Here is a 14,751-nt window from a genome sequence, read left to right as displayed (position 1 = left end):
TTAAGAATTTTAGCTCTAAAATGCTTGAAATTTCGTAGCATGGTAAACCGAAATTTTATTCGACTATGGCATCTTAGCGGCTAAATCAATTTTTTGAAATGTGGTTTTGAAACCATTAATTTTAGAAAAAGGATTGATTTATAACAGAGTCAAAACTGTGAGCATTTATGTTGCAGTTTAGCTAATTTTTAAAATTGAACCTATTGCTTCCCCCATCAACATGTTTTCACATCAGTTTTTCTCCTTTCATTGTACTTGTCATCCCTTTGGTTTTTGTAGCTCTCCCCACTCAATTTTGACTCCCAAACTGTGATTCTTTGATTTATACTATTATCTAAGTCGTAAACATCCATAAAATCTCTTTAGAAACACCCAAAACTCCATTGCTTTCACCATTTTCAAGTTATTGGGTTTTTTGTTGAGTTTACGTCAAAAGTTCGATTTTCGTCAATCAAAGGTAATGTTTTGATTCCTTATGAGTTTTTCAGGGTATTTAGTCCTTAAAACTAAATGATTAGCCATCAAATTGCATGTTTCAAATAAAAGTAAAAAATTGGGTCGTTAATGGTGGATTTTGGGACTTTGAGTAAAAACGTGGTTTCAAAGTAATTTTTTAAATTATTTTTTATATAATTAGAAGCTTTCTAAACTTACTTTGAAGTTTCATCAAAGAATTATTTAGTTTTAAATGGATTTTCAAAAATAATCATGAACATGTCGAAAAAAAGTCAATACCATGAATTGAGTATTTTATTATAGTCTAAAGGTTGAAAATTAGTCATAGGTGAATTATAAGATGAGCGGAATTAGTTTTAGGTGAAAATATTGAGTATAGAGCAAGATATTTGAATTTAAAGTTTATTATGTTAAAAGTTTTGGTTACATGAGAACTTAGCTTAGGCTTGTGTTTTGGATGGTTTAAGTGAGTCCTTGGTTGCTATTTGATTGTGTTTATTGTATGATTATTACATGTGAAGCCTCAAACTCATTAGAGCCTGCTACGAGTTAAGGAAGAGTTAGTTGAGCTTTCAACTTTTCGACGAAAAAATAAAGTGGTGAGTGTTTAGGATCGCTACTTGTAGACACGAGTCATGTGTTATTTTGTAATTTAATACTAGTCTAAACCCCTACTCTAAATTTTGAGTCTAATTTTTCTTGTATTTATATTTATTTTGTGGTTTTGTGCTTATATGATTATGAAATTGTGCATTGTGATGAGAAGCTCAAATATGTGATATGTCGATATGGTAATTGTTGTGAAAAGTGCAAATGTATGCATGATATATATGTTTTATGACAGTGATAGTGTTTTACAAAAGATACTAACATGTAGTGTTAATGCACGGATAATCGGTAAGTGATAGGTGATTGTTTTTGAATATTTTGGCCTGAGGAATGAGAACTAATATCCAAGTTGAGCTCAGTCTTCCACCATCTACACGTTTTCTGATGCCTACTCCTTCATGAAAGCTATAAAGGGATATATAATAAAACTATTTCAATTATTAACATCGAAGCTTTGAACCATACCGGAGCCACAACCATTAGATAAATTAAAATCATAGTGCTATAATAAGAATGACGTTTCAACCGTACAGATAGAATAATACCTCAACATCAATAGTCCATTTCGAAACAAAAGAGAAAAACCAAATGTAGTTGTAACTCCCTAAATTTTTTATTTTTGTTCTCGCGAAGGTGTGACACAACTGTGTATTTGCTTCAGTGGTTAAGTGTTCCGGGTGTGTGAGAGGTCCCAAGTTCAAGCCAGGACTTGGGCAAATTTTGATATTTTTATGAATAAGCCCTATCTTTGGTCAATAGGCTTTTAAGTAAAAGTTGGCAAATAATTAATAGAATGGGCCTGCTGGTCTGTTGGATAAGTAGAGTGTTGGTTTGAAGGAGGTCCTGTGTTGAATTCTCTATGATGGCGTGGAGATAGTATTTTTGCTTCAATTTCGGCTAAGAGTTGTGTTTTAGTGGGTTAATAGGGAGTGATTTTAGGAGATAATAGGGGAGAGGTTATCAAAAAATAATCTGATTATCTTTTTGTTGCAGAAAAAAAAGTAGAGTTTCGATTTTCTCTCCAATTACCCAAACTTTTTCTGACATTTTCTTCTTCTTTTTTCCATCCTCTACCAATTTTTTCCCCTAGTTGCTGCCGAAATTTCCATTATTTTTTCCCTTTCCATTTCTTTCTTTATTTTCCAATTGATTTGGTTGTTCATCATTGGTTCCGTGGGTTCGGTAAGTAACGGTTTTATCTATTGTTAATCATTCTTGGTTAATCTCGAAAAGGGGGATTTCTTTTTGGTGTCTAGGAGTGAAACAAGTGGCTGGTGGTTTTGAATTGACGTTGTGATTGTGCGAAGTCGTGGTTACTCAAGAGAGGTAAGGGTTTTGTTAGGTTTTTAGTCGAGTTCCTTCCAAAATTGGTTGAATAAAAACGAATTAAGTGATTAATCTGGAGATTTGTTGGTCGATTTTTAGGTTCTAGAGGCTTAGGAGTGCTTATGCATCAAAAATGATACCAGGTGTGTACCCGAAATGTAGAAAATGAGATTTGGAGAGAAAAGCAAAAATTGCTTGCTGTCGAGAAATAAGAGAAATAAGAGAAAATGATGCGAAAAATTGTAGAGAAAGGAAATAAGGGTGTTATAAACTTGGAAATCAACATTCTGCACTAAAATAGTTTTGGACAACAGCAGTAGTCTAACTTTGAAAAATCATCAAAAATAGTGGAAATTGAGTTAGAGGATGAATAAAATATGAAATTAAATTTTTTTGAGTCTAGTTTTTCATGGAACAAACAGTGTAAGCAATGAAATTGTAAGTTATGAGTTATAATGAATTTTGTGAGAAAAGGTTAGAATGGGTTTGGGTTCCCTTATTCTGAGTTTGGGAAAATTATAAAAAAATTTTAAAAAATAATTATGGGCTTAAATTTATCTATTTAAACCCTTAACAAGTCAATTTTCAAGAGAAACAAACAGAAAAATCATCCAATTTCGTACTAATAGATAAATAATTTTTAGTAAGGAAAGGTTGAAGTTGTTAAACAACAGAATTGGGATAGAGTTGAAGATTTTACTGTACTTATTTGATAAACTATAAAATATGAAAATTTTATGGTAGAAAACTATTTGAGTCTAGTTTCGAAAACATCAAGCGGATCTTAATTTGGAATTCTGTAGCTCAAGATAGAAATAATTTAGGGATAATGACTTAAGTAGACAACTTTGAATGAACATATAAGTAAATAGTGATAACATATATGAATATTTAGCTAGCATGGGTTACATTAAAAATGGATCACACGGCCAAGGCCAATTTGGGCTGAGTGGGCCACACGAGCACACACGGGCGTGTAGGCTCATTTTTACCAGAATTTTTCTAAGGGTGCACGGGTCGCCCAAGTCGACTGTGAACCTATTGTAAAGTCGGTAAGCGCTACTTAAACCTCTAAATGTGCAAAATGGACTAAATGATATCTGTACTGAGCATGTTAATATCTGAACCGAATATATGTACTGAAATTGCATAATAGCATATTGTAAACTGAAAAATATATAGGATTTTTCCTATATAATTCATCATCTTTTTACTTAAATTAATGAAATATGAGAAAATATGAAATTAGGACATGAAAATTATTAAAATGTGATTTTATGCTTTATTATATAGTTTTCATGCATAAAATGACTTATTTTATATTAGTTTGAGCATATTATTTTTTTAAGCTATAAAGTGGGCCACGATGATTAGATTAAATAATAAAATATAAAGTAATATTTAATAATTCATTTTAAATATTTCATTAATAAATTGAGTTTTAATTAACTAAGTAAATTAATTAATTGAAATGGTTAAAATTATATTATTTGGTCCTCTAAACTATCTACTATTTTTGGACAGTTCTAAGAGTTTTCTTCTAATTGTAAAACAGTCCAAATTGGGGACCAAGTCAACCCAATTTTCAGCTGCACATGGCTGATCATAAATTAATTTTTGGTTTAATTACGCAAGGTCCTTAAAGACTTAAAGAAATCAGAGATTTTCCCGAAGATTTGTTGGTGACTGAGTCTTACTCCTGAGTTGTGGTGGCACTCAAATTGACCAAGAATCAAGCAGAATCAGCCACATTTCCTCAATTCATGGCCGACCATCCTTGGCAGAAGTTTCAACAGATGGACACTCCTATTTTTAGCAAACTAGCTCCATTACCTCACTTATAAATAAGAGCTCATTTCTCACTTTTTTCAATCATCCCTCACTCATTCATCATTCTCTCCTCTCTTAGCTATCTTTCCCGCTCATGCCTATCATCATCCTTGCATAAGGATTTTTTAGCAAAACTAGCCTCTTAAAGAAACCTTGGTCGGCCACCTTGGAGAACCATCAGCAAATGAGCAAAGCAAAGAAGCGAATGACCTCTTCAGTCAAAGTCTTGGGTGACAGCTACTCTGAATTGGGTTTAATATTTCTTTTCTTTACTTTAATCTAAAGATGTTTGCTATGTGTTCTTTGTTCTTGTTTACAAGAATGTTAGCTTTATTTCATTTAAGCTTGGATGACTGCTTTGATTAAATAATATTTATTTGATTCATGCTTATAATGTTTGTGCCTCAATCGATCATGTTTTGAATTAAAATCAAGTCTATATTTCATTCATACGTGAGTGGAATGCACTGAATTAGTGGCGTTCTCGACTGATTTACGACTAATGGACACATAATTGAAATGTGCATGCTCAATTTAAATCCTGACCCGATTAAATTGTAGGTTGCATAACAACTCTGACCAAGCTCTGTTATCTGCATAGTTTTTAGATTTGTGTGATTAAATTGTTTCAAGCCTGACACGTCCCTGTTACTTCACACGAATACTAAGAACCCTTAGTAAATAAGGATCGGTAAAATGCATATTTACTAAGTAAAGGATTCCCAAAGGACCCAATGTGGTTTCCAAACTTATGAAAGATCGATGCATCATTGCTGATGAGAGGGATCGATGCATCAGACAATATGCTGTGCCACTTCTTTGTGAGTTAAACCCAGGAATTAGAAGGGCAGATATTGAGGCAACCTAGTTTGAATTGAAACCAATGATGTTTCAAATGCTACAAACGGTGAGCCAATTTAGTGTTATGCCCATAGAAAATCCACATCTCCACCTTCGATTGTTTATGGAGGTGAGTGATTCATTCAAGATAGCCGGTGTGACTGAAGACGCACTGAGGTTGAAGTTGTTTCTGTACTTGTTACGAGATCGAGAATGAGCATGAATCAATTCATTGCCACGAAGTTCCATATCTACATGGCAAGAATTAGTAGAGAGATTTTTGGTTAAGTATTTCCCACCTAGCTAAAACGCTAAGTTGAGGAACAAGATCACAACTTTCCAACAATTAGATGACGAGTCTTTGTATGAGGCTTGGGAGCGATTCAAAGAGTTACTTTGTAAGTGTCCTCATCATGGGATTCGTCACTGTATCCAGTTGGAGACATTCTAGAATGGTTTCAATGCACATACGAGATTGATGGTATATGCTTTCGTGAATGGTGCAAATTTGTCTAAGTTTTATAATGAGGCTTATGAGATCATCGAGAGGATCGCGAGTAATAACTATCAATGCTCAACAAATTGAACAACTTCAGGAAGACACATAGCCAGAGTTCATGAAGTTGACTCCTTCACTTCGTTATCAGCTCTGGTATCGTCTATTTCCTCTATGTTAAAATAGTTAACCGCGAATAGTACTAATAATTTTGCAGCTCAACCACCAAGTCCGTTTGAAATAGTTTCCTGTGTGTACTGTGGGGAAGTTCATTCTTTTGAGAATTGTCCATCAAATCCATAGTCAGTGTACTATGTGGGGAACCAATATCAAAATAGGAGTGGACAAGGACCCCAGTCCAACTTTTACAATCCTTCATGGCATAATCATCTTAACTTTTCTTGGAGCAATCAAGGAAATGGACCGAACAACAACTTATTACAGCAAAGACCTAACCAATCTCAAGGGTTTAATCAGCAAGCTCCAAAACCACCTCAAACTGAGGCATCAAACAGTTTGGAGAACTTGTTGAAAGCGTACATGGCGAAGAATGACGCTTTGATCAAAAGCCAAGAAACAACACTGATAATTTTTCTAAAAACCAAATGGGTCAGTTAGCTATGGAGCTACGTAATAGACCACAAGGAACCTTGCCGAGCGATACTGAGAATCCAATAAATTTGGGTAAAGAACATATCAAGGTACTGGCATTACGAAGTGGTAAAATTCTAGAACCTCGATTGATTGATGTTGAAAATAAGCTCGTTGAGAAAAATCAACCAGCTGTTGAAGTTCCACAACCAAAGGAATCAAAATCTGCAAAGTCTGGCAAGGTAAACCCTGACTTAGTGAATTCAGATATTTTAAGATCTTCTTTGGACGCAGAATTACCTATTCAGAAAAATTGTCCGGTTCAACCGAAAGTTCCATCACCTCTATATCCGCAAAGATTGCAGTAACACAAGCAGAAACATGAGGTGCAATTCAAGAAGTTTTTGGATGTTCTGAAGCAGTTATTCTGTTGGTAGAGGCTTTACAACAAATGTCGAATTATGTGAAGTTTATGAAGGATATACTATCCAAGAAGAAACGACTGAGTGAGTATGAAACTGTTGCCTTGACAAAGGAGTGCAGTACGTTCCTGCAGAACAAATTGCCAACGAAGTTGAAAGAACCAGGAAGCTTTATTATACCCTGTAACATTGGTGAATCTTACTGTGGTAAAGCTTTGTGTGACTTAGGAGCGAGTATCAACTTGATGCCTAAGTCTATTTTCAAGATATTAGGGATAGGTGAAGTAAGACCTACAACTGTGATGCTTCAGCTAGTGGATCAATCTTTAGCATATCTCGAAGGAAAGATCGAGGATGTTTTGGTAAGAGTCGATAAATTTATTTTTCCTGCTGATTTTATTGTCTTAGATTTTGAAGCAGACAAGGAAGTGCCGATCATCCTTGGGAGAACTTTCTTAGCCACGGGAAGAATGTTAATTGATGTGCCGATAGGAATGACTCCTTATCGGTTAGTCTTTGGAAAGGCCTGTCATTTGCCATTAGAATTGGAGAATAAAGCTCACTGGGCTTTGAAGCAGTTAAATTCTAATCTTAAGCAAGTCGGTGAGAGAATGATGTTACAACTGGATGAGTTGGAGGAGCTGAGGTTGTTTTCCTATGAGAATGCCAAAATATACAAAGAAAAATCAAAGAGACAACATGATACTCATATACAACTTCGCGATTTTAAGAAGGTCAGAATGTGTTGTTGTTTAATTCAAGGCTGAAGTTATTTCGAGGGAATCTAAAATCCTGATGGAAAGAACCCTATACCATCTACCGAGTTTATCCTTATGGAGCTATTGAATTATACAATAATTATGGAGGCAAGTTTAAAGTTAATGGTCAACGTCTCAAACATTATTGGGATGGTGAAGTTGAGCGAGTTGAATCCTCGCTCAAATTAACAGACCCTTGATTTTTCATGAACTCGTCTTGTAAATAAATAAATAATTAGAATTTATTTTCTTAATTAAGTACATTTCATTAATTCTATCTAAGGAGATTGGAACTTAAGCGAGACCGCTATGACCTCTCCAACCTTTCCTGGGAATTAATTTAATGTAATTTGTTAAGAAGAAATTTTCTAATTAAGTTTTAAAATATTTTTTTTCTAGTTTAATTTATTTTGATTAATTTTAAATTTTTATGTTAATAAAGGGGGTCAAATTTGACCCAAGTACTAATCAATTTCTCTTTGTTGAATAAGTCTGTAAACATAAGTTTGAATTTGAGGCCTAAGATAGCAGAAAGGAAAATCCACACCTAGTGCCGCCACTTCCATTGTTTGCCGCCCAAGTAACCTTACTGTGGCTAATTTTTACTACATGTTGCCCTAATTTTTCCATATATAAACCTTTTTTCATTCAACTATTTTCATATATCTCAAAGCAATTTGCTTAACCCTAAAAATCCCAAACCTCCTTCTTGTGCCTCTAGCCTCAAATCCGGAAGGAAACCCTTAGTCCTTTTCTTTTCTTTTTCTGAGATCACCTAGTTCCGCCGCAAGAGAATCACCGGAGCATCGACGTCACCGACGCACATAGCCGTTATCACCACTGTACACCACCATTGCTATCGCACGTTGCCATCATCGCCGTAAATCCCTCGCCATCGTAAGGTTTGCCGAAGTAAGTTCTACCCTCTTTTGTCGATTTCTATTCTGCCCCTGTAAGCAGAAACTTTGCCGAATTATCGAGAAGAGATACCATGTCTCGTAAAAGAACCAGATCTTCAAAGACTACTCTTGAAAACCTGATTGTGATCGATGAAGAAGTGAAGGAGCGATTTGATTCAATTTTCAAACATCAACCTATGATGCCGAAAAAAGGTTTAAACCTGAAAAGCAATGATGTGATGGTTGTTCCTGTGCCGATTAGAAAGATAATCAATGCTCTCAAGTGGGAAAAATTTTGTGATGCTCGTTCACTTCTCGATGATGAACTAGTTCAAGAATTCTATGCTAGTTTGACTATGAATGATGCTAATGAAGTCATCGTTCGAAAGAAAAAGGTACCTCTTAGTTCTAAGTCCATTAATGATTTGTTTAATTTACCTGATGTTGAAGAAGATGAGTACTACCCTATGATGAACAATATCAATTGGGATTTTCTTCAACAAGTGCTTGATATTGTGAAAAATCCAGGATCCCAATGGATTGTAAGAAAGTATGGGAGCCATTCTTGTCGAAGAGAATACTTAAAACTAGTAGCGAAGGTATGGTTTTATTTCGTTCGCTACAGTTTTATGCCTATCTCACATAGTTCCACCGTCTCGATGGAACGAATGCTTTTGTTATATGCAATTTTGACAATAAAGTCCATTAATATTGGGAAAATTATCCTCAAGGAGATTCACGATTATGCTAAAAAAAGGCAGGAAGTGCTTATTTCCCATCATTAATCACTTCACTTTGCTTAAGGGCCCATGTTAAAACACAAGCAAATCTGAAGGGGCAGTATGTCCAAGGGTGCATTACAAGTCAAGATCTTGAAAGGTTAGTAGAGAGAGTGCATGAGCTGAATTAAGGCAAGTAAGAGGAACAAATTGAGCCAGAAACTGAAGAGTCAACAAATAAAATTGAAACTGAAGCTGATTTAGTTACAGACGCTAAAGAAGAAGAATTTGATAAGGAACCAAATAGTCATCAACCAACTGAAAGAGCTGAAAACTCTGAACCTAGCGTTGAGCTAGAAGAAGAACCAGTCAAGCTAAGTGTTGAACTAGAATTTACAACTCCAATGCTGACTCTTGCAAGTACTTCAAAGAAATCAGAGCTGTCAATTATGATGGACATGTGCAAGTTCATGCACAAACAACAGCAAACTTACTGGAAATATGCAAAAATTAGGGATGATTCAATTCGAAATAGTTTTAAGAATATCTCTAACACTTTTGTTCCCAAGTTTCCAGATGCTATCTTTGAGACATGGACAGAAGATACTGAAGATGCAAACTAACAAAGGGAATGAGTCAGAAAAATAAAATGGGGGATTCTTGTCTTGTTTTTTATTTAATTGTTTTTAAGTCTTTAGGTATTTATTTCTTTAGTAATTAGGATTTAATTTCTGCAAAATAAAACATAACAAGCATGAATAAATATTCTTTTAGAAAGAAAAAGACTAAGTGATATGGCAATGAGAATGAACATGTTTAGGATTGGGTTATAAGGAAAGACTGGGTATTTAAGTAGTCTTATTGACTCACCTTTCTTTCTTTACATCCCTACCTGGTGTTCAGTTTTCCTTCATTAGTTTGTTATTGCAATAAGGACATTGCTTCTTTTTAAAAGGGGTAAGGCAAATTGCTCAAATTTTTAAAATTTTCAAGTATTTTTCAAATCATTTCTTTCATAAGTATGTTTTAATAAATGAATGTTTAGAGAAATTCTTTTTAATAAGATAGCTTGTATGCAAGAATGAATGATGATTTTATCTGGGTGATTGTATGTTATCATGAATAGTGGAATGCTTTTATGTTTGCCATGAAAACTTAGTTTCTCTTGAGATTAGACATGCATGAAGGTTTATATCTTTATAATTGTCTTAGTAACTTTCTTGAGGCGAAATCCTAGGAGACATAAAAATCTAAAATGATATAGGCACCATTTTTCTTTGGATCGTTTGAGCCTTTTCAAGCCCACCTTATTATATTAGACCATTGAAACAATAATTTTGAGCTTAAAGGTTTGTTCATTGTAATAAACCTACATTACAAGCCGTATCTCTATCTTTTGAAGTTATCCTAATTTTATGCACCACATTAACTAAAGTTTTCTTGGTAAACAACATTTGAGGGAAATTTTCAGAAGATCTATACAGCCATGCTTAAAAAAAAGACAAAGTGAAGAAAAGTTTGCTCAATTTCCAAAAAGAAAATATATGAGTATGAGTTCAAAATAAGTTTGAGGGAGTGCCAAAGTTTCATTTGAAGAAAAAGGTTGAATTTCGAGAAATCCAAGACAAGTTAAAGGTTAAGATTTTGAAACCGAAATGTCTCATCTATTAAAATCTCTACCTTTAACCGAGCCCCATTACAACCTTATAAAAGACCTATTGATTTGATAATTTTGTCACCTACATTAGTGGAGAGAAAGTATTAAGTTCAACATATGAAGATCATAAATAAGCATTATGATTGTTTTGCTTGATTGATGAGAAATTGTGTTGAATGAAGAATATTATCTATGGCTGTGACATACATGCAAACTATGAGTCATGTTGGCATATCTTGAAACTTAGAATAAAATTTTCAAAATGTTTGTATATGAGTTACTTGTTAATAAAGAAGATCTATGAGCATGAATTTATTGATGCATGATTATGAGACGAAGATTGATGCTACTTACACTCCTAGCAAAATTTGCCTTAGCAAGACCTTGTGCTGTTCATGAACATTACTCAGGACGAGCAATGATTTAAGTTTGGGATGTGTAAACTGAAAAATATATAAGATTTTTCCTATATAATTCATCACCTTTTTACTTAAATTTTTTGTAAAAACCAAGTAATTGTTTAATAAATTAATGAAATATGCAAAAATATGAAATTAGGACATGAAAATTATTAAAATGTGATTTTATGCTTTATTATATAGTTTTCATGCATAAAATGACTTATTTTATATTAGTTTGAGCATATTATATTTTTAAGCTATAAAGTGGGCCATGCATGATTAGATTAAATAATAACATATAAAGTTATATTTAATAATTCATTTTAAATATTTCATTAATAAATTGGGTTTTAATTATTAAGTAAATTAATTAATTGAAGCGGTTAAAATTTCCTCTAAACTATCTACTATTTGTGGATAGGTCTAAGAGTTTTCTTCTAATTGTAAAATCGTTCAAATTGGGGACCAAGTCAACCCAATTTTCGGCTGCACAACGCGGATCATAAATTAATTTTTGGTTTAATTACACAAGGTCCTTGAAAAGTTAAAGAAATCAGAGATTTTCCCGAAGATTTGTTGGTGATCGAGTCTTAGTCCTGAGTTGTGGTGGCACTCAAATTGACCAAGAATCAAGCAGAATCAGCCACATTTCCTCAATTCATGGCCGACCATCCTTGGCAGAAGTTTCAACAGATGGACACTCCTATTTTTAGCAAACTAGCTCCATTACCTCACTTATAAATAAGAGCTCATTTCTCACTTTTTTCAATCATCCCTCACTCATTCATCATTCTCTCCTCTCTTAGCTATCTTTCCCCCTCATGCCTATCATCATCCTTGCATAAGGATTTTTTAGCAAAACTAGCCTCTTAAAGAAACCTTGGTCGGCCACCTTGGAGAACCATCAGCAAATGAGCAAAGCAAAGAAGCGAATGACCTCTTCAGTCAAAGTCTTGGGTGACAGCTACTCTGAATTGGGTTTAATATTTCTTTTCTTTACTTTAATCTAAAGATGTTTGCTATGTGTTCTTTGTTCTTGTTTACAAGAATGTTAGCTTTATTTCATTTAAGCTTGGATGACTACTTTGATTAAATAATATTTATTTGATTCATGCTTATAATGTTTGTGCCTCAATCGATCATGTTTTGAATTAAAATCAAGTCTATATTTCATTCATACGTGAGTGGAATGCACCTGAATTAGCTGAGCGTTCCTGACCAGACGACGACTAATGGACACATAATTGAAATGTGCATGCTCAATTTTGATCCTGACCCGATTAAATTGTAGGTTGCATAACAACTCTGACCAAGCTCTGTTATCTGCATAGTTTTTAGATTTGTGTAATTAAATTGTTTCAAACCTGACACGTCCCTATTACTTCACACGAATACTAAGAAACCTTTAGTAAATAAGGATCAGTAAAATGCATATTTACTAAGTAAAGGATTCTGAAATGACCTAATGTGGTTTCCAAACTCATAAAAGATCGAGTTGCTATGAAATGTTTTTCCGAATGTTATTAAGCATGTTGATAATAAATTGAGTTTAATTAAAGTAATTGTCCTAGTTTATTTATGTTATAATTGTTGCAAATTGTGTTTAATTTTACTAAAATCTATTTCATTCATATAGTTTGCATACTTAGGATAATTTGCATTAGGGATCATTGCATTTAGTTTAATATATTTTAATCACCACTTCTCAACTATATTTTGTTTTTATTTACCAAATTATTAAAATAATTTTACAAATTAAATGACTTAGCACATGTACAATCCCTGTGGAGACGATAACTCGATACTTACTTATTACTTGATAACGACTGTGTCCAGTTGCACAAACCTACGTGTTACACATATCATCCATTCCTACGTGTTACACATATCATCCATTGTATGTTGCATTGCATTGGGTTAGGGGTTGTTATTCGGAGGAAGTGTATTGAAAGGCTTTAAGCCTAATTTACTGGTAGCTTAGCTGCAAGCTACTTTTTTGTGCCGCATTCGGTACTACTTGGAGTGTAGGGATGGGTGGGTTGATTATATCCCCACATAGAGTGTAGGGCTGGACGGAGATGGTGTGTAGAGGCTGGATGGGTAGGATTTTGCTATTGCATAACTGTTACTGCTACTGATACTATGATAGGCTAATGGCCTACTCCATTTTTGACACTGTACTGAGAAGGGCTAAGGCTCAAACTGTCACTGATACTGAAAAGGGCTTAGGCCCAAGACTGTTCAACTGTGCACTGTGAATACTAATTGTTTGTTTGTTTCTGCGGGATTACACACTGAGTTTTCGCAAACTCACCCTTTTTGTTTAATGTGCACAGGCAATCGCCAAACTTAGACGGATCAGTGCGACGGAGGACTCAGCGGTGAGCACAGAAATTTTTCGACTTCATGGTTTTCAATTTACGTTTTATGATTTAATTATTATTGATTATTTGGGTTGTAATTTAAGGACCCTCTGGGACTTTGGTTTTAAATTTTGGGTTTTTATTTATTTATTTTACTTTATGGATTTATACATGCTGGTCATTGGAAATTCGGTTTTCAAAAAGATAAAGTAGTTTCTAAACGTATGATCACTTAGACTATTTTATTAAAGCTTCTACAACGAGGGATGTTTCAAAACAAATGTTTTAAATGAATAAAGGCAACTTCCTAAGTTCTAACAAAGGTTTACTAAATATAATAACATGGAATGTGTTCAACGTAACAACAATGTTTCAAAAACACTATCGTGTGACATTGCCAGATACGACCATAACGTCTAGGCTGGGTGTGGGGTGTTACAGTTGTTCCAAAAATAACCAGTGCAGAAACACAACCTCTAAAAACCCTGAGATTTGTATCACCGTGCTCCCATGATCGCACAAGGAATCATAACCGTAATAGATATAATTATCTTCGGCCAATAAATATCCTTTACAGTGGAACCATGTTTGATAGATTAAACAATAAGAATGGTAAGAAAACCGAGATAATGAAATCCAAGATGTGAAGCTATACTGAATTTTTGAGAATACATATTGAATGATAAAGAGCTCAATAATTCCTCAGAAGAAATCCAGAAAAAGAACACTGTTCATACGCACTGGAATCAGTTCTGACAGAGAGAACAAATTTTCATATATATAAAGCAGAGCAACAACTAGTAGAAACAAAATAATAGCATCATATGATTTTTATTGTCAAATTTTCTACCAAACATAATGGAAGAGAATGCCAAAGAAAGATAGAGCAATGTCGATCATAAATCAACCGGCCTAACAATACTTCCGTGTAACATTATGGGTAGCTAGCATTCTCTTATGATAATAGTCACATCTGAAGATGAACTATTACATATACCTCTGAGAATAAATGAACATATAGAATACCCAGAAGAGATCATTGTAAGATACTGACTAAAATTGCTGCATTCGAATATCTTTTCAATTTCAACACTATTCCATTGACTACTAAAGTCACCAATAATCCGAAATTATCTCGTTCACTAAAGAAATCAATTCAGAAGAAATTTTGGTTAATCTGTTCTTTAGATACCATACCTGACTAAGTCGATTACCTGTGAATGACTTCTTCTTTAACAGTGATGTTGCGTATCCCAAATGATCTTAAAAAAATCAAATATCTCTTTTCGAACCGTCTGTACTTACTAACCAATTCTCGACTCGACTTTGACCACATTATTTCTAATTCAATCACTGAATTTTTTAACGTCACTTTTGCCGACTT

General features: G+C 34.0%; 1 non-coding gene across 1 annotated transcript; it reads right to left on the bottom strand.

The window, feature by feature from the left end:
• Positions 1-5,374: 5,374 nt before the first annotated feature.
• LOC128034994 (small nucleolar RNA R71) lies at positions 5,375-5,481 on the bottom strand. The gene has a single exon (XR_008191398.1). It is a non-coding gene; the product is annotated as a small nucleolar RNA R71 (small nucleolar RNA).
• Between the last annotated feature and the right edge of the window lie 9,270 nt (positions 5,482-14,751).

Source organism: Gossypium raimondii, chromosome 11, assembly GCF_025698545.1.
Source record: "Gossypium raimondii isolate GPD5lz chromosome 11, ASM2569854v1, whole genome shotgun sequence".
NCBI classification, from domain to species: Eukaryota; Viridiplantae; Streptophyta; class Magnoliopsida; order Malvales; family Malvaceae; genus Gossypium; species Gossypium raimondii.
Note: the sequence above shows the minus strand (reverse complement) of the source record. Positions and strands in the feature narration are given on the sequence as shown.